General features: G+C 44.8%; 1 long non-coding RNA gene across 1 annotated transcript; it reads right to left on the reverse strand.

Annotated features, from left to right (window-relative positions):
- Nucleotides 1–1,924: 1,924 nt before the first annotated feature.
- On the reverse strand, nt 1,925–10,380 carry LOC106999507 (uncharacterized). Its single transcript, XR_001446361.3, has 3 exons — nt 10,112–10,380; nt 2,222–2,375; nt 1,925–2,131 (listed from the first exon to the last, which is right to left on the reverse strand). It is a non-coding gene; the product is annotated as an uncharacterized LOC106999507 (long non-coding RNA).
- Between the last annotated feature and the right edge of the window lie 14,246 nt (nt 10,381–24,626).

The raw sequence follows: 24,626 nt of genomic DNA on the forward strand, positions 1-24,626 counted from the left end.
TCAAGAACCTATCAATGACAATAAATGAGAACTTACTGTATATCCATGTAATGGAATATTATTCAGGCATAAAATGAAGTACTGATAAATGCCAAAATATGGATAAATCTAGAAAATATTATGCTATGTGAGAGAAACCAGAAACAAAAGGCCACGCACTGTATGATTCTATTTATATGAAATATTCAGAATAGGCAAATCCATAGAGACAGAAAGCAGATTAGTGGTTGCCAAGGGGAAATGAGGAGTGACTACTTAATGGCTATGAACTTTCTTTTTGGGGTGATGAAAATGTTCTGTAATTAGTGGTTATGGTTATACAACTTTGTGAATATGCTAAAAACCGCTGAATTGTTAAAGAAAATTCACTGCATGCTTTCTGAGAATACATACATTCTGAAAGTGTAGAAACCGTCAGTAATGGACGTGTTAGTTAAATCCTAAGGTATAGTAGCTAAAAATGAAAAGGAACTTTTCTAAGCCTGTAAAAAGCATTTAAATGTGGCTCCCACCTTCAGCATCCCAGAGAGGATTTACTCTTTAGATCTGCGTTGTTCAGTTGAATAGTCTAAGATGATGGAAATGTTCTTTATCTGAGCTATTTAATATGGAAGCCACTAGGCATGTGTGGTTACTGGACACTTGAAATGTGATTACTGCGATTTGAAGAACTGAATTTTAAATTGTGTTGAAATTTAAATAGCCGCATGTGGTTAGTGGCTACCAATACGGCAGTGCAGCTTTTGCTGGTTTGGAGGACTAGCGCCATTTTAATCGGCAGTTTGGAAGAATACTGGTGGTCATGGGAGTGGGAAAATCTATGTCTTTATGTCTCACAACCCAGATCAACCCTGTATCCACTAGAAACCCTTCGTAAGGTCTCACAGCTCCCACCCTTCTCCTCTCTGTGAACTCTTAATAAACGTCAGTCCATAAGACAGGCTTTAGTTTTGTCTTTATGGCAAGGCACTTCTTCCACCCCACATGTATTTATGGGCCAGGCATTTTGTGGGACATGCTAGGAACAGGAAGGATTGTAGACAATGTCAGCCAAATTCTACAGGGCTGGTCTTGAGAAAAGTGAGAGGAAAAAGGGACAACAGAAATTCATTACAAAGGCCCGGCTAAGATGCTGAAGTGGTGTTGAAGAATATTTAGATTTCCTGTTTCCAACTCAAGCTCTGTAACATCCTAAATCTTCCAATACATCCTCTGTTCATATTGATCTTTCCCATCTATGAACTTTTACTGAACTTGAAATCAATAACATGGAATGGAATGTTTTTCTTTTCTTTCTTTTTTTTTTTTTTTTTTTTTTGTGATGGAGTCTCGCTCTGTCGCCCAGGCTGGAGTGCAATGATGCTATCTCTGCTCATTGCAACCTCTGCCTCCCAGGTTGAAGCGATTCTCCTGCCTCAGCCTCCTGAGTAGCTGGGACTACAGGCACGTGCCACCATGCCCGGCTAATTTTTTGTATTTTTAGTAGAGACGGGGTTTCACTGTGTTAACCAGGATGGTCTCGATCTCCTGACCTCATGATCTGCCAGCCTGGGCCCCCCAAAGTGCTGGGATTACAGGCATGAACCACCGCACCCGGCTGGAATATAATGACTTTCTAAGTGTTCTTCTATAATGTGGTGTCCTCACAGCAAGATTCATTTGTTGCACAAATATTTATTGAACTCATACCTATTTTGTGCCAGAACAGCCTCAAGGGGTGTGGATAAAAAGGATGAAAGACAGTCACTGGAAAACTTAGAGCCTGATGAGGAGGCACACAAAGAAACCATTCTACCACAGCTCTGCTTAGATGTGTAGGAAGGGTCGCTGAAAGCACAGGACAAGGAGCTGCCAAAAAGACACAGAAAAATCAGGGAAAGCTTCTCAGAGGAAGTGATATTTGAGGAATTTGAAGGATAAGTACAAATTTCAAGTTGTTTTTATTTAATTCACTTTTATTGTGCACTTTCAAAAGTTAGATTTAAGGTAGCTCTTCAGGAGAAGTTTTAGGACCTAAAGTTGGAAACAATGCATTAACCTCAAGGTCTATCTCAACATCTGTGACAATGTTTTGCATTGCTGATGAGATTCCTAGCTGGACAGTCACCCTTGCTGCCCTCTAAACTTATTCCTGAGAGGAAAACAAAATTAATAGAAGATAAATCTTTCTGATATCAAGGAGTTTAAAATCTCTCATGTGCTGTTGCTGTATCCTTCTTACTGGTCTCTTGGGGGTTATTTTCTTCTAATCCAATGTATCCCAAATTTCAGTCACTTATGTCCCATTGTCACCGTTCTTACCATTTCCACATATCATCTGCACAATTATGTACTTAATTGCTTCTTTGAATTGGCTTTCATTTTGCTCAGTTTTCCTAAAAAGGATTTTTGATATCATTATCATAAATGAAAAACCAGTATAATTTGCCATAAAGAGATCATTAACCATAAAAATCATACAATAGAAACAAAACTACGTTATTTAATCTTGGCTGGATATTGTTGGTTGCTGAAGGTTCTGAGTTTGAGGCTCTGCTCTTTCTTTGATGAAAAGGGAGGTTACCACGCCTTGGAGAGAACATACAGGCACCAAATGGATCATTTCTCCTCAAGTTAATCAAACAGACTCAAAGAGAATTTTAAAGAGAATAACTCTCTCACTATATGAACCAGTGAAATTCAATTTCCCTTTTGCATACCACTTAGAACTAGCTCTTGCACCAAGTAAAATCAGTTTGTCCTGGGTACCACACTTGTAAACATTGTCTGATCCATCCCTTTCATAGCGATTGGAATGATCTAATATATAAATCTTATAATTTCTCTCTCCTATTAAAATTCCTTCAATGACTCTTTATTACCTAAGGGAAAAAATCTTAGTTCCTTATGATGAGATACAAGATCCTCCTTAATCAGCCTTAGCCTACTTCTCCAGCCTTAACTTCTGTCATCCTCCTCTTTAATTTCCTATTCCACCAATGCTGATCTATTTGTAGTTCCTAGAACGTACCATGTACCATCACGCTTCTGTGCCTTTGAACATACTCTTCCCTTTACCCAGTGTGCTATTCATCATCTACTCATCCTTATCATCTTCCATTTCTCTTCTCTGCTTATTTTTATGTATCTGCCTAGTATCATATGCACACAACCAACAATAACTACAGTACAACAGCATTCCTCTGGAAACACCTGCCCCTTTCTTCTGGGGGATCTTCCTCCACTGTCTCCAACCCCATGATTTTAGCAGGAACTGACAAGTTCTCATATGACTTCTTATCCCTGACCACAACTGATTGTCCTACATGTAGGCAACCTAACCAAGGTGAACCAATCAGATTTCCTGAGAATTTCATATCAAGAACAGCACATTTGAGTTACTCTTTCTCTGTTTTAAGATGCAGAGAGAAACTGAGGCAAGTAAAGTAGACATTCTCTATTCCAGGGGTCTCTAACCTCCAGGCCGCAGACTGGTACTGGTCCATGGCCTGTTAGGAACTGGGCCACTCAGCAGGAGGTGAGCAGCATGTGAGCAAGCATTATCGCCTGAGCTCCACCTCCTGTCAGATCAATGGTTTAGATTCTCATAGGAGGGTGAACCCTATTGTGAACTGTGCATGCGAGAGATCTAGGTTGTGCGCTCCTTATGAGAGTCTAATGCCTGATCATCTGAGGTGGAACAGTTTCATCCTGAAACCACCCTCCTTTCCCCCACCCCTGCTACCATGGAAAAATTGTCTTCCATGAAACCAGTCCCTGGTGCCAGAAAGGTTGGGGACTGCTGCTCTAATCCACTTGTGCTGAAGACCAGCTATTTCTTTGCCCTTCTTTCCTTTTAGGTCATTCAACTTTTCCTTTTATCTTGTGAAAGCGATTCCGGTATCCTTACAATTAAGTCCCTTTTCTTAAACTAGTTTGAGTTTCTGTCACTTACACCCAAGTGTCCTAATACATACCTAATTGTTCTCGAGGTCCCAACAAATGCTACTCCTTTGTGAAGGCTTCCCTGACTCCCCCAAGCTCACAAAGGTGCCCCTTCTCTTATGCCATCATGCATTTTGTCACACCAGACCCCCTTTTTAGCAATTGTCATGATGATCTTGACATTTTTGTGTGGGGAATAGTGTGTGCTGTCCCTGTCACCTATTTTGAGTATTTCATTAATCACCCCGATGGGAAGGCGGATTTAAAGCACAACAACCCATTAACAATATGCTTTCAGAGAAGTCAATATGTACCAAGAAAAATTTTGTTTAACTATTAACTAATATTAGCTGCTCTGCTGTGAATAACTTTTTAAAAACTAAGTTTAATCCTTAAAAGGACTTTAAAGATCTACCAACTACAAGGAGTTCTCTCTCCTGCCCTTCCAGGACGGAATTAGAAATGCAGAGGCTCATGACCGTGACTCCACAAAGAGCAACCACCAGGAGGGAGGCAGCACCTGGAGATGAGGGCAGAAACTGATGAGCACATGGAAGGGAGGGTCAGAGAAAAAAGGGAGATCTGAGAGAAAAGAAACCCTGGGAGTCCCACCTGTCACTGAATCTCTCTGAATTAAAATACAACTTTATAAAAAGTAAATAATGTCTTCTACCATCCATGAATTTACATCTGTGATCATACATAGCTAAATAAGATTGAATTCTTTTAGGAAATTGATTGAACCTTTGTACCCTCTCAGGTGTTACTAGCATGACACAGAAATCACATCTGTTTGCACATTTATCTCACGTCTAGACTGGAAGCTTTTTTAGAAAAGAGATTCTTGCAATCTTTGAGATGCTGTTGAGCGTCTCACATAGGACCCAGCACTTAGCCCACCCTTGAGCTGGACTTTGATGATTTTAGCCTATATTTTGTAGGAATGCTTTCCAGCTGCAATTGTCAGAATAACCAGCTATAGTAACTCACAGACTAAAGACATTTCATTATCTGACCTGAACAGTCTGGACATTAGAAGTCCCAGAGTATGTTGTTTAATAATGGGAAAAGGGGCCAGGTGTGGTGGCTCACACCTGTAATCCCAAAACTTTGAGAGGCTGAGGCAGGTGGATCACTTGAGGTCTGGAGTTTGAGACCAGCCTGGCCAACATGGTGAAACCCTGTGTCTACTAAAAATACAAAAATTAGCCAGGCATGGTGGCAAGCACCTGTAATCCCAGCTACTTGGGAGAATCACTTGAACCTGGAAGATGGAGGTTGCAGTGAGCAGACATCGTGCCACTGCACTCCAGTCTGGGTGACAGAGCAAGAGTCCGTCTCAAATAAATAAAAATAAAATAAAATAAATAATAATAATGGCAAAAGGACCCTGGCTCTTTCTACTCTCTCATCCTAGTCTTTTTGTCCTTTTATCTTAGGCTTTTTGCCTTGTGATTGCAAAATGGCTGCCACAGCTCCAGGTATCTCATCTTTAGAAAGCTTATTTAAGGAAGAAAGAAACTGATCTGGGCTGGAAAAGAGGCTTTTTTTTATATCAGGGAGGAAAATCTCCCTACAACACCTTCTCCGCATCTGGTAAATTCTCATTTATATCTCAATAGCTAGGACTGAGTCACATGGCCATGCCTAGTTGCAAGAGAGACAGGAACACGAGTTTAGTATCTGACGTTTCCAGCCTCAGGAATGAAAAGTAGGTGTATTACTGGCAATGCTGCCCTTAAACCAGACAAATGGAGCCCTGGCCCAGGATCCAGGCCTCAGAGATTCTACGCTTTGTGACCCAGTGCTATCTGGGTGGGTGACCTTGAGCCTGGATCAAGACCCAAATGCAATGTCCTCACTTCTGTTCCCATTTCTTCACCTCAGGGCATTCTCTACCCACTACCACTCAGGTGGAGTTGACCAGAGACCCAAGGAGCTCTTAGATTCATATCTGTGGGATCTTTTTGGTATCTTGTGGCTGGATTCTTCATCCAGGAGGACCGCCTGGAGTGTAGATTGCCTCACTGGCCTGTGAATTATTTCTTTTGTTAGATCGTACAAGATTGAGCTGCCAGAATTGTGCTGGGGTGCTGATTTGGGCTGATTCTCTTTCACATCACACACAGGATGAGTTCGGGGCTCTGAACTATTGATAGTTCTCTGTTCCCTGCTAACCTTCAGTGTGAGCTGCATGTGTGGGCCTATGCCCTGGTTTTAACTGGCTATATTTCAACTGCAATGCTACCTCTGGACCTGAGGGCAGCTGGATTCGGGGAGACATCCTTTACCCTGTGCTGGGACCTAGGGCAACTTACCCTCTACCCCGTGGGCTCTCCACCAGTTATCTAGGGATAGTCATACCTATTTATTTCCAGGGCTTTCCAGGCCATCACCCCACAACGCCAGTGAGCCCTTCTGGTCCATGTATCCTCTCACTTCTGATCAATGGGGTGACATAATTCTCTTTTTGGTCAGTCTTAATCTTTGTGGAAAGGGATACACATTCCTTGCATGAATGAAATTACTTTTTTCTTTCTTTCTTTTCTTTTTCTTTCTTTCTTTTTTTTTTTTTTTAAAGAGACAGGGTCTCATTCTGTTTCCTGGGCTGGAGTGCAGTAGTGCAATCACAGCTCACTGCAGTCTCGAATGCCTGGGCTCAAGCGATCGTCCCGCCTCAAGCCCTTTGAGTAGCTGGGATTATACGTGTCACCACATCTAGCTAATTTTTAATTTATTTGTAGAGACAAGGTCTCACTATGTTACCCAGGCTGGTCTCCAACTCCTGGCCTTCAGTGATCCTCCTGTCTCAGCCTCCCAGAGCACTGGGATTACAGGTGTGAGCCACTGTGGCTGGCCCAAGACGGCTCTTCCTGTTTGTTCTATTGTCCCCACCAGTGGCAGCGTATGGAAGGCAGCAGTTTAGCCAACAACCAGACAGCACCCTCTGGAAATGCAGTGGTTAGAACCTGAAGATCTCTTGAGCTCGTTGGAAGGGGTGTTGTTCTTGATAGGGTTGCGGGGAGATTCAAATGAGATTGTGCACCAGAGAATCCTCTGTAATCTACACTGTTACACACAGATATTAGTTATTTTATTCCCATCTGACAGACAAGAAAACCAGAAAAGAGGAAAGTTAAATTACTCCCATGACAGAAAGGCCCCATGGGAGTGCTGCTGGGAAGGGAAGCTCTGGTTTCAGATGGCCTGGGATGGCTCACTCAGCTCTGCCAGCTCCTAGCTGGGCCATCCTGGGTCAGTTTCTAAGCCCTAGTTCCACAGTTACTAAGCCGGAAGTGGAGGGGAACAATCCACCTATGTCAGAGGGTTTTGGTGAGCATTAAATATACCTAGAACTTGATAAATATTAGCAGGTACTCAACAAATATTAACTGCTATTATTATTTTATTACACGGATATTTGTAGGAGAGCCACAGGTCTCCTGGGCCACAGCCCTGCTGTGCACTAGAAATGAGTTATGAAAAAGTACTTCCAAAATGAGATTGCCAGAGGCTGCAGCGGTATGTTAGAATGTTTGGCATTGGAGAGGCAATATAGCAGATGGGAAACATTACAGACTCGGGAGCCAGGAGGCCTGGGGTTTGGCTCCTGGCTCAGTCACTTAATCATTAAACCATTTAACAGGCCTTTGGCAAGTTACTTAGCTTCTCTGTGCCTCAGTTTCTTCATTTCTGAAATGGGGATATTAGCACCCACCTTATAGGTTCTTATGAGGATTGAATGAGTTAATGTACATCAAGTGTTTAGGACAGTGCCTGGGTCATAGTGTTAGGAATGATTGGATGCTATGAATTTTATTATTTTGAATTCATTTAAAATTCAAAACAAACTTTGCTCTTCAAAATTCCATTTGGTGGGCTGAGCGTGGTGGCTTATGCCTGTAATCCCAGCACTTTGGGAGGCTGAGGCAGGTGGATCACCTGAGGTCAGGAGTTCAAGACCAGCCTGACCAACATGATAAAACCCCATCTCTACTAAAAATACAAAATTAGCCGGGTGTGGTAGCGCATGCCTGTAATCCCAACTACTTGGGAGGCTGAGGCAGGAGAATTGCTTGAACCTGGGAAGTGGAGGTTATAGTGAGCCAAAATCATACCATTGTACTCCAAGAAGAGCAAAACTCTTTCTCAAAATAAAATAAAATAAAATAAAATGGAATGCAATGAAATGAAATAAAATAAGATAAAAATAAAAATAATTCCAATTGGCTTTTATTTCAAGAAATCTGCATTTTAGTGATTCAAAAGAAAAGAAAAAAGAAAAAAAGGTAGGCACAAAGATATACTCTCTGCCTTTGTACCTTTGCTTGTGTTGTTCCCTTTGCCTGAAATCCCTCCTTTTTTACCCATAAAACTACCACATATTGTCCACTCTCCCAGAGGCCACGACTCATTCTACCACACTCTTGTCCCTCAAGCAAGACCCATGTCTCCTTTTTACTTACCTGTGTAATTCTTGACATGTTCAATAAATGTTTCTTGAATGGAAAGGTGAAAGAAAGTAAGAGACATTATTTTCAGTTCCTGCAGTTTGCGAATGCAACACTGTAGTTCATAGTGGAGTAACGTCCTCTCTCTCAGAGAATGAAGGGATTGGCAGAGTGACTTGGGGAGATGGTGCCAGTCTCAACAGTAGGAGGGGAAAACACAAAGAATAGCAAACAACCCAGTCTTTCACTAAAAGGGGCTCCATCCTCCAACACCATGTTTTCCTGGAATGGGGAGAAGTAGTAGCATAGAGTGACCCAGAGGGGTGCTGTGGACTCAGGACAACCTGTGTATGATTCCAATTGTGTCATCCAATGGCTGTTTAACCCTAGAACCAAACATCTCTGAGCCTGTTTTCTTGCCTGTAAAATGAGGGTAATACCAACCCCAAAGGGTAACTTTGATGATGAAATGAGATAAGAGTGCAATGCCTGGCACTTAGGAAATGCTTTTATTTCGTTTTATTTTTTTGAGACGGAGTCTCGCTCTGTCGCCCAGGCTGGAATGCAGTGGAGCGATCTCGGTTCACTGCAAGCTCTGCCTCCTGGGTTCACTCCATTCTCCTGCCTCAGCCTCCCAAGTAGCTGGGACTACAGGCGCCCCCCACCACAACTGGCTAATTTTTTGTATTTTTTAGCAGAGACAGGGTTTCATCGTGTTAGCCAAGATGGTCTCCATCTCCTGACCTTATGATCCACCCGCCTCAGCCTCCCAAAGTGCTGGGATTACAGGCGTGAGCCACTGCGCCCAGCCAGAAATGCTTAATTAATGTTTCTTTAAATGAATGAAGAGGGCTTTTAAAGAAAGTGCTATTGTTGAGGAAGACTGCTATCCTTGAAAGCACAGCATTGCTTGATGCTATGCTCTGTCTGTCATAGATCAGTGACTGATTCTCCAGTCATCACGAGGACACCTCCTCAGACTCTCAGTCCGGAGTTGAACCACAACCAAGAAGTCTGGGAGGCAGTATTTGGCAACCTCCTTCCCAAACCCTTCTCCTCTCCAGCTGGCACAGAAACACTCCACATTTGCAGCTTCCACAGCAATTACGAGAACCTACACCCTTTTATTGTTTGACTTTCCCTAGCAATGGAGCAATCACATGATTTTCACAGGAAAAACAACTCTGGGATCAGAGACAGTCTGGACTGAGCCATGAACTTTCTGGTCCCTGTGTCTGAGTTCCCAGAGAGAAAAGACATTTGATGCTGGCAGAATGAAGGCTGAGCTGGACAAAAAACAGAGCCAGCACATGCTCAGAGCAGGCTGGCCAACCGAGCAGGTTGCATTTCAGGATTAAAAACAGTAACGATCCTAACAAAATAGAAGCTCATATATACTGAGTGCTAAGTACCAGGTACAGACATCGTAATCGTCACCACAATCCAAGACGAAGATTTTACTATCCTCATTACATCAAGGAGGAGAAGTCAAGGGCTTAGCTAGCATTTCACCCCTTTTGCAGTCCCCAGAGCCTGTGTGTTTATTCTCTAGCTCCGTGTCTACCTACAGCAGCAGCACTTTCAAGCTCTTTGCACACAAATCTCCTAGGGATCTTGGAATGCAGATTCTGAGGTTCCACATTTCTAATGAGCTTCCAGGGAACGCTGCTGGTCCAGGACCTTTAGTTGCAAGAGTTGAACCTGTGGCCTCAACCTTGGTTGCACATTGGACTCACCTGAAAGCTTTCCACATACTGATGCCTTGGCTGCATCCTGGAAAGTCTGATTTTGTTGGTCGGGGGTGCAGCTCTGGCATAGCATTTCTAAAGCCCTCCCATTGAAGGAATATGTAGCCAGGGCTGACACCATGATTCTGGTGGGAGGTAACATCTGTAGGTTCTTGAGGATACTCCATTACCCTGAACTCCCCTTTAGCAACCACAGGGACATCCGCGACTGGGCTTCAAGGACGCCCTTGAAGAGGCCTCTCCCAGAAAACTCCAAGCCCATGAAGAGGCCAGAGCCGCCACCTGTTTCCTTGAAATAGTTAGCAGCTGTGCTGGGTGACCTCATCGCTCTGGCTCTGCCTCAGGCCAAGCTACGATCTGGAAAGCTCTCCTCCCAAGTCAGGGCTCCCCTTGTGTTGGGGACAGAGGGGGAAGCGTTGTAGTTCAGGAGGAGCTGCAGGTTAACGGCAGAACCCATGTGGAGCTAGCGGGAAGAATGAGGGTGCAGGGTGGGGGCACCCCAAGGGACTTCACAATGGGTAGTCCCTGGGCTGTGAGGCCATGTCTGTGAGTGCAGCTGACTACCTCACCCCTGGCTTCCTCCATTGCTCACCCTCCCCAAACCCTTGGGAACTGATGAAATCACAAGGGGGCTCCTCTCCCCCTCCTGTAAGCGATGCATAAACAAACAAACATTGAAGTATGCAAGTAAAAATGCAAAGCCCATTTCTTTTTCCCCATTTCCAAGAGGCAATCACCTGTCGCAGCTGGGTTTATATCCTTCCAAATCTTTTCTGTACATTAATATGTGTATTTCTACACACAAACATACATATGCAATCCTGTTTTATAAACAAAAATGCATCATAGAATATAAGTCCAAACACTATCTTGCTTATTTTTTCCATGCAGTTATATATACTTACCAATTGTTTTAGTGTCTGGAAACTTGTCTGGAAATCAGAATCTCTCAGGGGCACATTTTAAACGTTGAGATTGACAGGTCTTACTCCAAAGCCGCTGAATGAGAATTTCTCAGGGAGGCACCTGGGGAAGTCTTTTTTTTTTTTTTTTAAATCGTGTGTGTGTGTGGAGAGAGAGAGACAGAGAGAAACGGGGTCTTGTTCTGTTCCCAAGATTGTAATGCAGTGGCACAATCATAGCTCACTGCAGCCTCAATCTCCTGGGCTCAAGTGATCCTCCCACCTCAGCCTCCCATGTAGCTGGAACTACAGGCATGCGCCACCACACCTGGCTGCTTTTAAGTTTTTTGTAGAGACAGGGTCTTGCTATGTTGCCCAGTCTGGTTTTAAACTTCTGGCTTTAACTGATCCTCTGACCTTGGCCTCCCAAAGTGCTGGGATTACAAGCATGAGTCATCATACCTGGCCTATACTGATATTTTTAATAAGTGTCTCAGGTGATTCTTATGGGAAATATCTTGCCTTTTTAATGCCTGTACATGTCCCATGGATGTACTATCATTTATTAACCAGTTCCTTTCTGTCGAACATTTAGTTTGTTTTCAGCTTTTTTCTTCATGCTATAAATAATATTACAAACATACACGCATCGTACAGATCCCCATGTGTGTTTCCGTAGGATAGTTCCCTAGGAGTGGATAGCTAATTGCAAGGCTTACCTGGAACTTTTTTCCCCCTCTAAGACTGCTCATGTTTGAATCATGGAACCTCATAGCAGGACAGAACCTTAAAATCTGTGTAAAGACCAATACTGTCCTATAGAAATATAATGTAATTGTACATATAATTTGAAACTTTCAGTAGCTACATTAATTTTAATAATATATTTTTACTTAACCTTATATATCAAATCTATTATGATTTCAACATATAATGAAATGAAAAGTATTAATGAAAATACTCACTATGGTTTGAATGTTTGTTTCTCCTCAAAATTTATATGTTGAAATCCTAACGTCCAAGGTGATGGTATTAGAAAGTGGGGCCTTTGGGAGGTGATTAGGCCATGAGGGTGGGGCCCTCAGAATGGGGTTAGAGCCCTTATAGGAGAGGCCTGTAATCCTAGCACTCAGGAGGCTAAGGCAGGAGGATCACCTGAGGCCAGGAGTTGGAGATCAGCCGGGCCAACATAGCAAAACTACATTTCTGTGAAAATAAATAAATACACAAATAAATTTTTTAGAAAAGTGGCCCGAGGCTGGGTATGGTGGCTCATGCCTGTAATCGCAGCACTTTGGGAGGCCGAGGTGGGCGGATCACCTGAGGTCAGGAGTTTGAGACCAGCCTGGCCAACATGGCAAAAACCCATCTCTACTAAAAATACAAAAATTAGCCGGGCCTGGTGGTGTGTACCTGTAATCCCAGCTACTCAAGAGTCTGAGGCAGGAGAATCACTTGAGCCCAGGAGGCTGAGGTGGGAGAATGGCTTGAACCACGGAGGCGGAGACTGCAATGAGCCATGATCACACCACTGCACTCCAGCCTGGATAACAAAGCGAGACTCTGATTAAAAAAAAAAAAAAAAAAAAAAAAAAAAAAGGCCTGAGAGAGACTTCCTGACCCTTTCTACCATGTAAGGATAGAAAGAAAAGGTGCCATCTAGGAAACAGAAAGTGGGCCCTCGTCAGACACAGAATCTGCTAGGGGCCCTGATCTTGGACTTTCCAGCCTCTAGAACTGTGAGAAATAAATTTCTGTTGTTTATAAGCTACCCAGTATGTGGTACTTTGTTATAGCAGCCTGCGTGAACTAAAACAATATTGTCTATCTGCTCTTCCTGTGAAGTCTTTGGAGAGTGTGTGGGTTTCACACTTAGAGTATGCCTCACTGGGACCAGCCACATGGGACAAGTAACTGTTGTATCGGGCAGCGCAGATCGAAACCTTTTATCTTACTTGGAGAATATTCATAGGGGACAGGAACAGACAATCATGGAGCAGCTACAATCTACTTGTCCCCGAATAAGCACTTAACATCCATTATTACTGCGCCCCTGAGTTGCTGCCCGGAGTCCCTGTCCATTACTCCCGGTTTGGAATGATCCGTCTCTGCCTGCAGAGCTGCAGACGTGGCAGGAGACAGTTGGGAGGGTGGGGCAGGGTGCAGGCAGAGTTCTGGACAGGGATGCAGGGCAGCGCCTGGGTGAGTGAAGCAGCTTCTTTGTGAGCCCTCGTAGAAGCTTGGGGGTGGGGGCAGTATAAGGAAGGCAGGGCATGGGTAATTATTATGCTCATTATTTCAACTTGAGGTCTGTAATTTGCCAGCATCACATAGCCACAACACAGAGGCAGAAATGGAATGAATCTTCAGATTCCAGAGCCCATGCTTCTCTCTTATCCCATAGATGTCTCCAAGACAGTCATTCAAAGGCTGTCCTTACATTAGTGATGCACGGAGAGCTGTAAACAAATTAACTGAATGATTACAAGTCACGTCGTCAAACTATTCTGAAAGGTGTCCCATTCCGCAGACTTGTGGTTAAAAACATAGGCGCTGAGGTCCCCTGGTGGAAGTCAGAGTTATTGCAAGGGGCAGGCAAACGGGTTTGTGGCTTTCCTAGTTCATTACCTGAATACATAAAAATAGGACATGACATGAATGTCCTTCAAATTTTTTTTCAAAAAGGACCTAATACTCGGCAAACATTGGAATCACTGCAATACATTCTCCCGTCTCAGACTGTCAGAGGGACGGTCCCAAAGAGATCTCAGCTGCAGGTTCTGCTTCAGTTACATCATTTTTTGGGTAAGTATGTTCAGCTGTACATGGTTATATCTCAGTTTCTAAGTTTACTGTGTGTGTTAATGTGCCTGTTCTCCAGCTAGATTGTCAGCTGATCAAAGGAAAGACTCGAACCCCTAGTTTAAGGCCCTGCACATTCTGAGTTCTTAAATGATTATCAATGACATTAAACCAATGTTGTTGATTGCCTGAGTAAAATGATATAAGAGCACAAAAGGAATTTGGTATTAATAATGGATATCTATGGCTTTCGCTGCTCAGGGTCCCCCCCCTTACCTTTTTTTGAGACAGAGTCTCGCTGTTGCCCAGCCTGGAGCGCGATGGCGTGATCTCGGCTCTCTGCAACCTCCGGCTCCTGGGTTCGAGGGATTCTCCAGCCTCAGGTTCCCGAATAGCTGGTTCTACAGGCGCCTGCCACCACACACAGCTAATTTTTGTACTTTTTGTGGAGACGGGGTTTCACCATGTTGGCCAGGTTGGTCTCGAATTCCTGACCTCAAGTGATCCACCTGCCTTGGCCTCCCAAAGTCCTGGGAATACAGGTGTGAGCCACCACGCCCGGACATTCTCTTTCTTTCTCTTTGGGCTGTAGCACCTGGATTCTCTTTTCCTCCCACAATCCACAGTTTTTGTGAGGCTGCCAATCAAGTGCCCCGACCTCCCTGGCTAAGGGTTGGGCCTAGAGATTTGAATCTTAAATAGAATTGCTGCCTCTTACAAGAAGTGCTGCCTCTTCTCCATCCGTGGCAATAATAATTTCAATTAAATAATCAGCCCTGTCTGCATATTCAGCTTTTCTTTGTGTGATTCTGGGACCTACCCCATACCCTAATGATAAATTTCTTTATCATTGCATCTAGAGTAAATCTGACAGATGGCATTTCACATTTTTACTTAATTCTGCTTCAGTTTGGAAATTTACACGTTTTCATAAGCATCAAAGAAATGGAAGACTTCCATTTGCTAAGTGTATAACTAGCATTTTTCTCTAGGGGGCAAAATGACAACCAATTAATTAATAAAAATTGTGTTTTATAAATCTTATGCAACAATTTGATAATCTCTAAGGGTTTGGGTATCAGCAAGAGCTATGAAGAGAGAACGTTATGAGGCAAGTGAAACAGCTTTACACTGGCACCTGTTCAAGCCAGAAGACTAGAATTCTAGCCTCCTGTTGCTGGAGCCTGGTGTTGCACGGTAAACCTTTGGCCATTAACAGTGGTTGTAGAAGACCCACTTGGGGAACTGGTTTCTCCACTCCAGAGAGCCTCTTAGAGGGTCTGCTGCTGCTCTGACCCCCATGACCCCTGCACCCACTGTGGCCTCCCTTTTAACCAGCCTTGGGATCCTGACTCACCATAACCCCCACTAACCTCAACACCTAAACAGGAAGGGCCACATCCTCTTCTTTACCCACAGATCCCCAGAGAGTCTCTCTGCTCTTGGCTGGACCACACAGCCTAGAGGGAGGTCTGAGTTCATCCACCTGAGTCAGGGTGGTAGCACTGAGTTATTTTTGAGAATCACATTTTCAAATATTAAAAATTCAACTATTGATGAATTCAAGGTGATAGAACAACACTACCAACACAACAATGTCACCATTGCTGATGGCTAACAGCTATGGACATACTGCTGTATTTATAGTGTCTCCGCACCCTGTGAAAAGAATGTCAGGGATCCTTCATGGGTTTTTTTTTCTTTCCTCCCCATGATTATATAAGAGTTAATCATCACCAAAAAGCTCTGGCAGGTGCTTTGGACTAAATCATGCACTACTGTGAAGATTGATGCCCACGTGAACTCCATGAATTTGTAATCAGCACTCACTTCATACTTGTTGATGGCAACCTGATGACTGAGTCCAGACTAGAACTTAACTGAAGCTTCAGTGGACTGTAGTGTGTCATCTCATTGAGTGACAACCTTAATGACAGAAAGGGGAAGGATTCAGGCAGTTGAATGTGTAAAGAGCTCCTCGTTGGCTTATGATTCTCCATGCCTAGAAAATGAGTCATTAATGGCAGGAATATTTGGGGGAAATTTGGGGCCTCAAAATATTCACCACATCAGGCAATGACTCTTTGCTCAAGGACAAAGTTACTGTGACAGTTGTGAAAAATGATATAAACCACAGGGTGGATAATCAACGTGTGGCTATAAGGGAATTAACTGTGTGTTTGAGCAGATAAATGAAAATGGTGGGGAGTCCAGGAAATTCCATTTTTAAGCTCAGTGTAAAGTTTTCTTCCAGTTGTGCAGGTATTATGAAAAACCCCAAGGTGATAAAAGCTTACTCCAAGATTTTACCACTATAGGAAAAGTAATATATTCTATCAGGTTGCTAAATTCAACTAATGAGAGAATCCTTCAATTGGTGATAGAAAGGAAGAACACAGTAATTTTGTTATCACTAATTTTTTTTTTGAGACAGGATCTCGCTCTGTTGCCCAGGTCAAAGTGCAGTATGCCATCTTGGTTCACTGTAACTTTCGCCTCCCTCCTGGGTTCAAGAGATCCCCCTGCCTCAGCCTACCGAGTAGCTGGGACTATAGGTGTGCACCACCACAGCCAGCTAATTTTTGTACTTTTTGTAGAGACGGGTTTTTGCCATGTTGCCCAGGCTGGTCTTGATCTCCTGGGCTCAAATGACCCACGCACCTCAGCTTCCCAAAGTGCTAGGATTCAGGCATGAGCCACTGCAGCCAGCCACTAACGTTTTAAGAAGATGCACTGGCTGGGCACAGTGGCTCATGCCTGTAATCCCAGCACTTTGGGAGGCCGAGGCGGGCAGATCACCTGAGATCAGGAGTTCAAGACCAGCTTGGTCAACATGGTGAAACCCCGTCTCTATTAAAATTACAAAAAGTTAGTAGGGCGTGGTGGCAGGTGCCTGTAATTCCAGCTACTCAGGAGGCTGAGGCGGGAGAATCGCTTGAACCTGGGAGGCAGAGGTTGTAGTGAGTTGAGATCACCCCACTACACTCTAGCCTGGGCAACAGGAGCGAAACTCTTGTCAAAAAAAAAAAAAAAGGGAAAATGCATAAGCATAAGTGTAACTTTAAAATTAGATTTCTCACTTTAATTTAAAGTCTGAATAGGTAACACAATTACATGGTTCAGGGTATACAGTCCTATTGGCATCCAGTTTTCCACCCTTAAAGTACACCAATGTAAAAAAATATACGTTTTACATATTTTTCTGTGATAATTTACGCATATGCAAATACATGTAGCTATTCTTTCTTTTCATTTTAACAAAAAGGGTACCATTATAAGCATTGTGCTCCTTGCATTTTTCACTAACTATATTTTGGAGCTTTTATCATATCCCAATACAGAACGACTCCTCATTCCTTTTTGTGGCTACATACTGTCATATTCCTTGGATGTATTATAGCATAATTTATTTAACCAGTCCTTTTGATGGACATTTAAGTTATTGCTAATTGTTTGCTATTACAAACAGTGCTGCAATACCCTCACACTACACATGCCAAACAGGGGCCGTGTCACCCGCAAAGGGGTGAAAATGGGTTCTTGGCAGGGGCAAAGAAATTTCTCTTTTTCTTTATAATGAACAGATATGCATACAGCACACAAATAAAATATACATACAGCACACAAATAGATATACAGTATATCTATCGTATTATAATTCTTGAGGGGGTAGAGAGCAAAGAAAAAAATATCTAAAATGGTTCTTGGGATGCCAACAATAAAAACACTGTTGATGGCCGGGCACGGTGGCTCACACCTGTAATCCCAGCACTTTGGGAGGCCAAGGTGGGTGGATCATGAGGTCAGGAGATCAAGACCAGCCTGACCAACATATGAAAACCCGTCTCTACTAAAAATACAAAAATTAGCCGGGTGTGGTGGCACATGCCTATAATCCCAGCTACTCAGGAGGCTGAGGCAGGAGAATCACTTGACCCCAGGAGGCAGAGGTGGCAGTGACCCGGGATCGCGCCATTGCACTCCAGCCTGGGTGACAGAGCTAGACTCCGTCTCAAAACAACAACAGCAGCAACAACAACAATAATAATAATTATATATATATATACACATATATATAAATTAGCTGGGTATGGTGGTGCATGCCTATAGTCTCAGCTACCCAGGAGGCTGAATGAGGCAGGAGACTTGGTTGAACTTGGGAGGTGGAGGTTGCTGTGAGTGGAAATCATGCCACTGCACACACTCCAGCCTGGGTGACAGAGCAAGACTCTGTCTTTAAAAAAAAAAAAAATTGAGAAACACTACTGTAGCCCAGTCACCACTGTCAAGGGGGTACAGGACTGCCAGCTAGGAACGGCTGAGACTCAATCATGCTGGCATGATACACTCTGTAGGAACTGTGCTCATTGATGTTGGAGCAAAGCTGGGATGCTGAGAGCAAAGAGGAATGGAGGTGACTGTCGGAAACGTCCCAGAAGGTTGGTAGTCTTGAGTTTACTGGCATCTGAGCCAAGGAGGGCCGTCCTATTGGGAGCTTGGGAACGCTGGGAGCCTTGGACTCCGGTTTGGTGTGTGGGGCAGGACATGGAATGAACGAGGGAACGTCTCCAATGACAATCTCACCTCTTAACTTAGAAACATTTGAATTGTTATTGTAGCTTCCTTTTTTTTTTTTTTTTTTTTTGAGACAGAGTCTCGCTCTGTGGCCCAGGCTGGAGTGCAGTGGCACAATCTTAGCTCACTGCAACCTCTGCCTCCCTGGTTGAAGCCATTCTCCTGCCTCAGCCTCCCGAGTAGCTGGGATTACAGGAGCACGCCACCACGCCTGGCTAATGTTTCTATTTTTTGTAGAGACGAGGTTTCACCATGTTGGCCAGGCTGGTCTTGACCTCCTGACCTCAGGTGATCCACCCGCCTTGGCCTCCCAAAGTGCTGGAATTACAGGCCTGAGTCACCACACTGGGTCCAGTTTCCTCTTAATTTTAGAGTTTCTGGATTTAAAAAAATTCTCCCAAAGGTCGCTTGGGAAATGTCCTCTCCACTCGTGAACTCATTTGGCACCAGTCAGGGTTTAGAATAACTCATACTCTCCCTTGTGTGTAATTACAGTCGGCATTCTTTGAGAAAAAGAGGAATAAAGGGGTCATGACCGAAACATAGTCGTTTATGAATTATTATGAGTCCTTCTCTAGTTAAAAGCCGGTTGACACACACCAAGCATTTTATCCACTGAAGATTTGTTGGGGGTCACGGGTATCTCTGAGTCTCTTTCAAAACCTCTCTTTGCTACTCACACGGAAGCCATTGCTCTCCCCACACCCTGCCGCTTCTAGCAAGCTTGTTTTCTGCTTCCAAACCCATTGCCAGTCCTTGTCCAGCCTTCTGGGGAACAAGTTGGCTTCCTGTGTCCGAATGGGGAAGACAGTTTCTGTTCCTATTGTTCACCAGGAACCAGTCAGGTTGCGGACATAGCCAGTCTCAGGACAGGAGAGGCAAACAATGTCACCAAAATGCCAAGACAGCCCTTGAAATACAGCCAGAGGAACCAAGCTGCACTTACAAGAATTCCAGCTCTGACTGGAAGGTGTGCCTGTGGCAGGTGAGGGGGACTCCTTAGCTGTGCAAGGTGCCGGCTCCAGGAGCTCTTGCTGACTGCCAGCTGCCTTCTGAGGAAGGTGGACCCTGCACCTTCCTCCTCCACCATCCACCCTGTTTTCTAAATTTCTCTCTCTCTCTCTCCCTTTCTCAGACAGGGTCTTGCTCTGTTGCCCAGGCTGGAGTTCAGTGGTGAGATCACGGCTCACTGCAGCCTCGACCTCCCAGGCCTGAGGGATCTTCCCACCTCAACCTCCCAAGTAGCCGGGACCGCAGGCACATGCCACTATGTCCAGCTAATTTTTTTTTTTTTTTTTTTTTTTTTTTGTTGAGACAGAGTCTTGCTTTGTCGCCCAGACTGGAGTGCAGTGGCCGGATCTCAGCTCACTGCAAGCTCCGCCTCCCGGGTTCACGCCATTCTCCTGCCTCAGCCTCCCGAGTAGCTGGGACTACAGACGCCCGCCACCTCGCCCGGCTAGGTTTTTGTATTTTTTAGTAGAGATGGGGTTTCACCGTGTTAGCCAGGATGGTCTCGATCTCCTGACCTTGTGCTCCGCCCGTCTCGGCCTCCCAAAGTGCTGGGATTACAGGCTTGAGCCACCGCGCCCGGCCAGCTAATTTTTTTTGTTGTTTGTTTCTCAGAGAGATGGCGGTCTCCCTATGTTGCCTGGCTGGTCTTGAACTCCTGGGCTCAAGTGATCCTCCTGCCTCAGCCTCCTGAGTAGCTGAGACTAGAGGCATGCACCAACACCCCCAGCTAATTTTTTATTTTTTGTAGAGACAGGGTCTCACTTTGTTGCCCAGACTGGTCTCAAACTCCTGGGCTCAAGCCATTCTTCCACCTCAGCCTCCCAAAGTGCTGGGATTATGGGTGTGAGCCACTGCGTGTGACTTGTTTTTTCAAAGCACTGGGGTAACAGAGGACAACTGGCAGCAACCTGAGGAGTCATCTTGTCTACCCAGTTGTTGAGTGCAATGATATGAGAAACAAAAGATCCTCGAGCTTTGTTTTCTTTTTTTCTAGAAGGATTTTTGCTCTTGTTGCCCAGGCTGAAGTGCAATGGTGCTATCTCAGCTCATTGCAACCTCCGCCTCCCAGGTTCAAGCGATTCTCCTGCCTCAGCCTCCCTAGTGGGTTGGACTACAGGTGCCCACCACCACACCCAGCTAATTTTTTGTATTTTTAGTAGAGACGGGGTTTCACTATGTTGGCCAGGCTGGTCTTGAACTCCTGACCTCAGGAGATCCACTCATCTCAGCCTCCCCAAGTGCTGGGATTACAGGCATGACCCCCTGTTCCTGGCTCGATCCTTGAGCTTTGTATCCACTCCATAGGCTCTCCATACACCACTTGCCAGACCTCTTCAGCTCCCACCTTCCAACAATATTCCTTCCACACCCGTGAGAAGCTGAGAAGCAGAGAGAAGCTGAGAAGCAGAGAGAAGCTGAGAAGCAGAGAGAAGCAGACCTCAGATGTGGGAAACACAGTATGTGCTGAGAGTGTCTGCAGCTGCAGATCGCTCAGAGGTGGTCCGCCAGGGGGACGTCTGCTATATAAGGTGGTCCCACTTTCCAGTAAGAATCTCCAGAGTTATCGGTGGTTTTCATTTGCATTTCTTTTACTAGTGAGGCTATCTTTCATGTACTAAAAGTCATTTTCTGTGAACTGTTAATCATGTTTGCTCACTTTCCCTATCATATTAGTTTATTGATCCTTATGGATTTCTATGAGATTTTATGTCTTCAGGAAATTAATCTCTTGCTGGAAAATGAAGTGCAAGCATTTCCCACTTTGACATTTGCTTTTTGACTTTGATTACAGCAGGTTTGTCAAGCATACTGTTTTCATTTTATGGTCAAACGTATCAATCTTTTCCTTTATGGCTTCTGGAGCTTGAGTGATAATTAGGTAACTTTTGTCTTTTTAAATGTATGTTTCCAACAAAGAAAGAAAGAATATCTTAGAAAATAAGACAACTGATTAGGGCTGAACATGGTGCCCTGGGTAGGCTAATCAGAGAAACGTTGCAAATTAATATTCTTCAAATATTTATTTAAATTTATTTAAGCTGGGTGCAGTGGCTCATGCCTGTAATCTCAGCACTTTGGAAGGCTAAGGGGGGAGCATCCCTTGAGGCCAGGAGTTTGAGACCAGCCTGGGCAACATAGTGAGACTCCCATCTCTTAAAAAAAAATTAAATTAGCTTGCCATGGTGGTGCATGCCCATTGTCCCAGGAGGCTGAGGCAGGAGGATCTCTTGAGCCTAGGAGATTGACGCCACAATGAACCATAATTGCACCACTGCACTCCAGCCTGGGTGACAGAGTGAAACCTGTCTCTAAAAAATAAGGACTAAAAAGGCCAGACGCGGTGGCTCACACCTGTAATCCCAGCACTTTGGGAGGCCGAGGTGGGCAGATCATGAGGTGAGGAGTTGGAGACAAGCCTGGCAAACATAGTGAAACCCCGTCTCTACTAAAAATACAAAAATTAGCCAGGTGTGGTGGCAGGTGCCTGTAATCTCAGCTACACAGGAGGCTGAAGCAGGAGAATCGCTTGAACTGGGAGGTGGAGGTTGCAGTGAGCCACGATTGCACCATTGCACTCCAACTCGGTTGGCAGTGTGAGACTTGGTCTCAAAATAATAATAATAAAAAAAGGACTAAAAAAAAAAAAAAAAAAAAGACCGTATCTGAGCCTGCTTCGGGACTCCAAAAACAAACAAGGAGGAATTTTGGAGGGGTCCAGAGTTCTCACAGTTAGGTTAGAGACGGAGCCAAAGAAATAGCCCTTTTGTCTGGGCACAGTGGCTCACGTCTGTAATCCCAGCACTTTGGGAGGCCAAGGTGGACGGGTCACGAGGTGAAGAGATCGAGACCATCCTGGTCAACATGGTGAAACCCTGTCTCTACTAAAAATACAAAAAATTAGCTGGGCGTGGTGGCACGCACCTGTAATCCTAGCTCCTCTGGAGGCTGAGGCAGGAGAATTGCTTGAACTCGGGAGGTGGAGGTTGCAGTGAGCTGAGATCTCACCACTGCACTCCAGTCCAGCCTGGGAGACAGAGACTCTGTCTCAAAAAAAAAAAAAAAAAAAAAAAAAGGAAGAATTAGCCCTTTTGTTACTGTCAATGTGATAATATATATATATATATATATATATATATTTTTTTTTTTTTTTTTTTTTTTTGAGACAGAGTTGTGCTCTGTCGCCCAGGCTGGAGTGCAGTGGCCGGATCTCAGCTCACTGCAAGCTCCGCCTCCCGGGTTTACGCCATTCTCCTGCCTCAGCCTCCCGAGTAGCTGGGACTACAGGCGCCCGCCACCTCGCCCAGCTAGTGTTTTGTATTTTTTAGTAGAGACGGGGTTTCACCGTGTTAGCCAGGATGGTCTCGATCTCCTGACCTCGTGATCCGCCCGCCTCAGCCTCCCAAAGTGCTGGGATTACAGGCGTGAGCCACCGCGCCCGGCTGTGGTAATATCTTTACCTGTAGCATAGCGATATCCGGGAAAAACAGTATTGGTTAGGTAAGAGAAGAAGAAGGGGCAAGGATGTTAGAGTCTAAGTAGCAAGCTTGGGGAGAGTTTATCCTGTAATAGTGAGTCATAGAGGGTTCTTGAGCAGAAGAAGTGTGTGTTTGTTGCAAATTATTTAAGGTAGATTCATCTGGTATCCAGGGGAGGTCAGAAGGGCAGCGGAACAGAGATGGGATGAACACTGTTGCCGAGGCGTAATGCTATTGGAGGACCTTAACCAAGGTGGTAACAGCAGAAATGAAAAGGATGGAGCGCCTGAGAGAGCACAGAGGAAGTGCCTCTCTTCAGACGGAGCATTCCTATGGCCTCCAGCGTCCGCCTCTCGTTGCCTGGCTAACTCTAGCTTGTTTTCCATACCCCAGCTCCTCCTTGTTCAGGAAGGCTCCTCAAATTCCCACCATGTTGGCCAGGCTGGTCTCAAACCCCTGACCTCAAGCGATCTGCCTGCCTCAGCCTCCCAAAGTGCTGGGATTATAGGTGTGAGCCACTGTGCCTGGCCTTGAGCTGCATTTCTTAATTTTTTTTTTTTTTTTTTTGAGACAGTCTTATTCTGTCTCCAGGCTGGAGTGCAGTGGGGAGGTCTTGGCTCATTGCAACCTCCACCTCCTGGGTTCAAGCAATTCACATGCCTCAGTCTCCTGAGTAGCTGGGATTACAGGTACGTGCCACCACACCCAACTAATTTTTGTATTTTTAGGAGAGACGGGGTTTCACCCCGTGTTGGCCAGACAGGTCTCGATCTCCTGACCTCGTGATCTGCTAGTCTTGGCCTCTCAAAGTGCTGGGATTACAGGCGTGAGTGACCGCACCCAGCCTCTCAACTTTTAAAAAAGAATTCTTCTAAGGAGGCTTTTTAGACATTTTCCCCTCCTAATTGTCCTTCTCCTCCACACTATGTATACAATTTTAACACCACAGATATACTGTCTATCTGTTTATGTTTATACATAAGGCTGTTTATAGAGCCTCTTGGAGGATGACAAACCATTGTAATATCTAGGACTTCTTCACACCCTCCCAGGAGCCCATTCTCTCCTCCTTGGGGTCACATTGCTCCCATTGACCACGCATGGTATAGGATGACTGTGCTAGTTTCCTAGGCTTATTGTAACAAATTACACCACAGACTTGGTGGCTTAAAACAACAGAAACTTGTTCTTTCATAGTTCTGGGGTCCAGAAGGTCAAAATCAAGGTGTCTGCAGGGCTGTGCTACCTTCGGAGGCCCTAGGAGGGAAACTTCCTGACCTCTTCCGGCTCCTAGTGGCCGCTGGCATGGCTTGTGGCAGCTGAACTCCGATCTCAGCCTCCATCTTCACAAAGCATTTTCCTCTCCTCTGCGTCTTCTCCTTTTCTGTGTGTCAAATCTCCCTTTGCCTTTCTCATATAAGGACACCTGTCGGCTGGGCGTGGTGGCTCACGCCTGTAATCCCAGCACTTTGGGAGGCAGAGATGGGTGGATCATGAGGTCAGGAGTTCAAGACCAGCCTGGCCAAGATGGTGAAACCCTGTCTCTACAAAAAAAATACAAAAATTAGCCTGGCATGGTGGCGGGCGCCTGTAATCCCAGCTACTCGGGAGGCTGAGGCAGAGAATTGTTTGAACCTGGGAGGCGGAGCTTGCAGTGAGCCGAGATTGCGCCACTGCACTCCAGCCTGGGCGACTTAAAAAAAAAAAAAAAAAAGGGACACCTGTCACTGGATTTTG

Source organism: Macaca mulatta, chromosome 7, assembly GCF_049350105.2.
Source record: "Macaca mulatta isolate MMU2019108-1 chromosome 7, T2T-MMU8v2.0, whole genome shotgun sequence".
Taxonomy (NCBI): Eukaryota; Metazoa; Chordata; class Mammalia; order Primates; family Cercopithecidae; genus Macaca; species Macaca mulatta.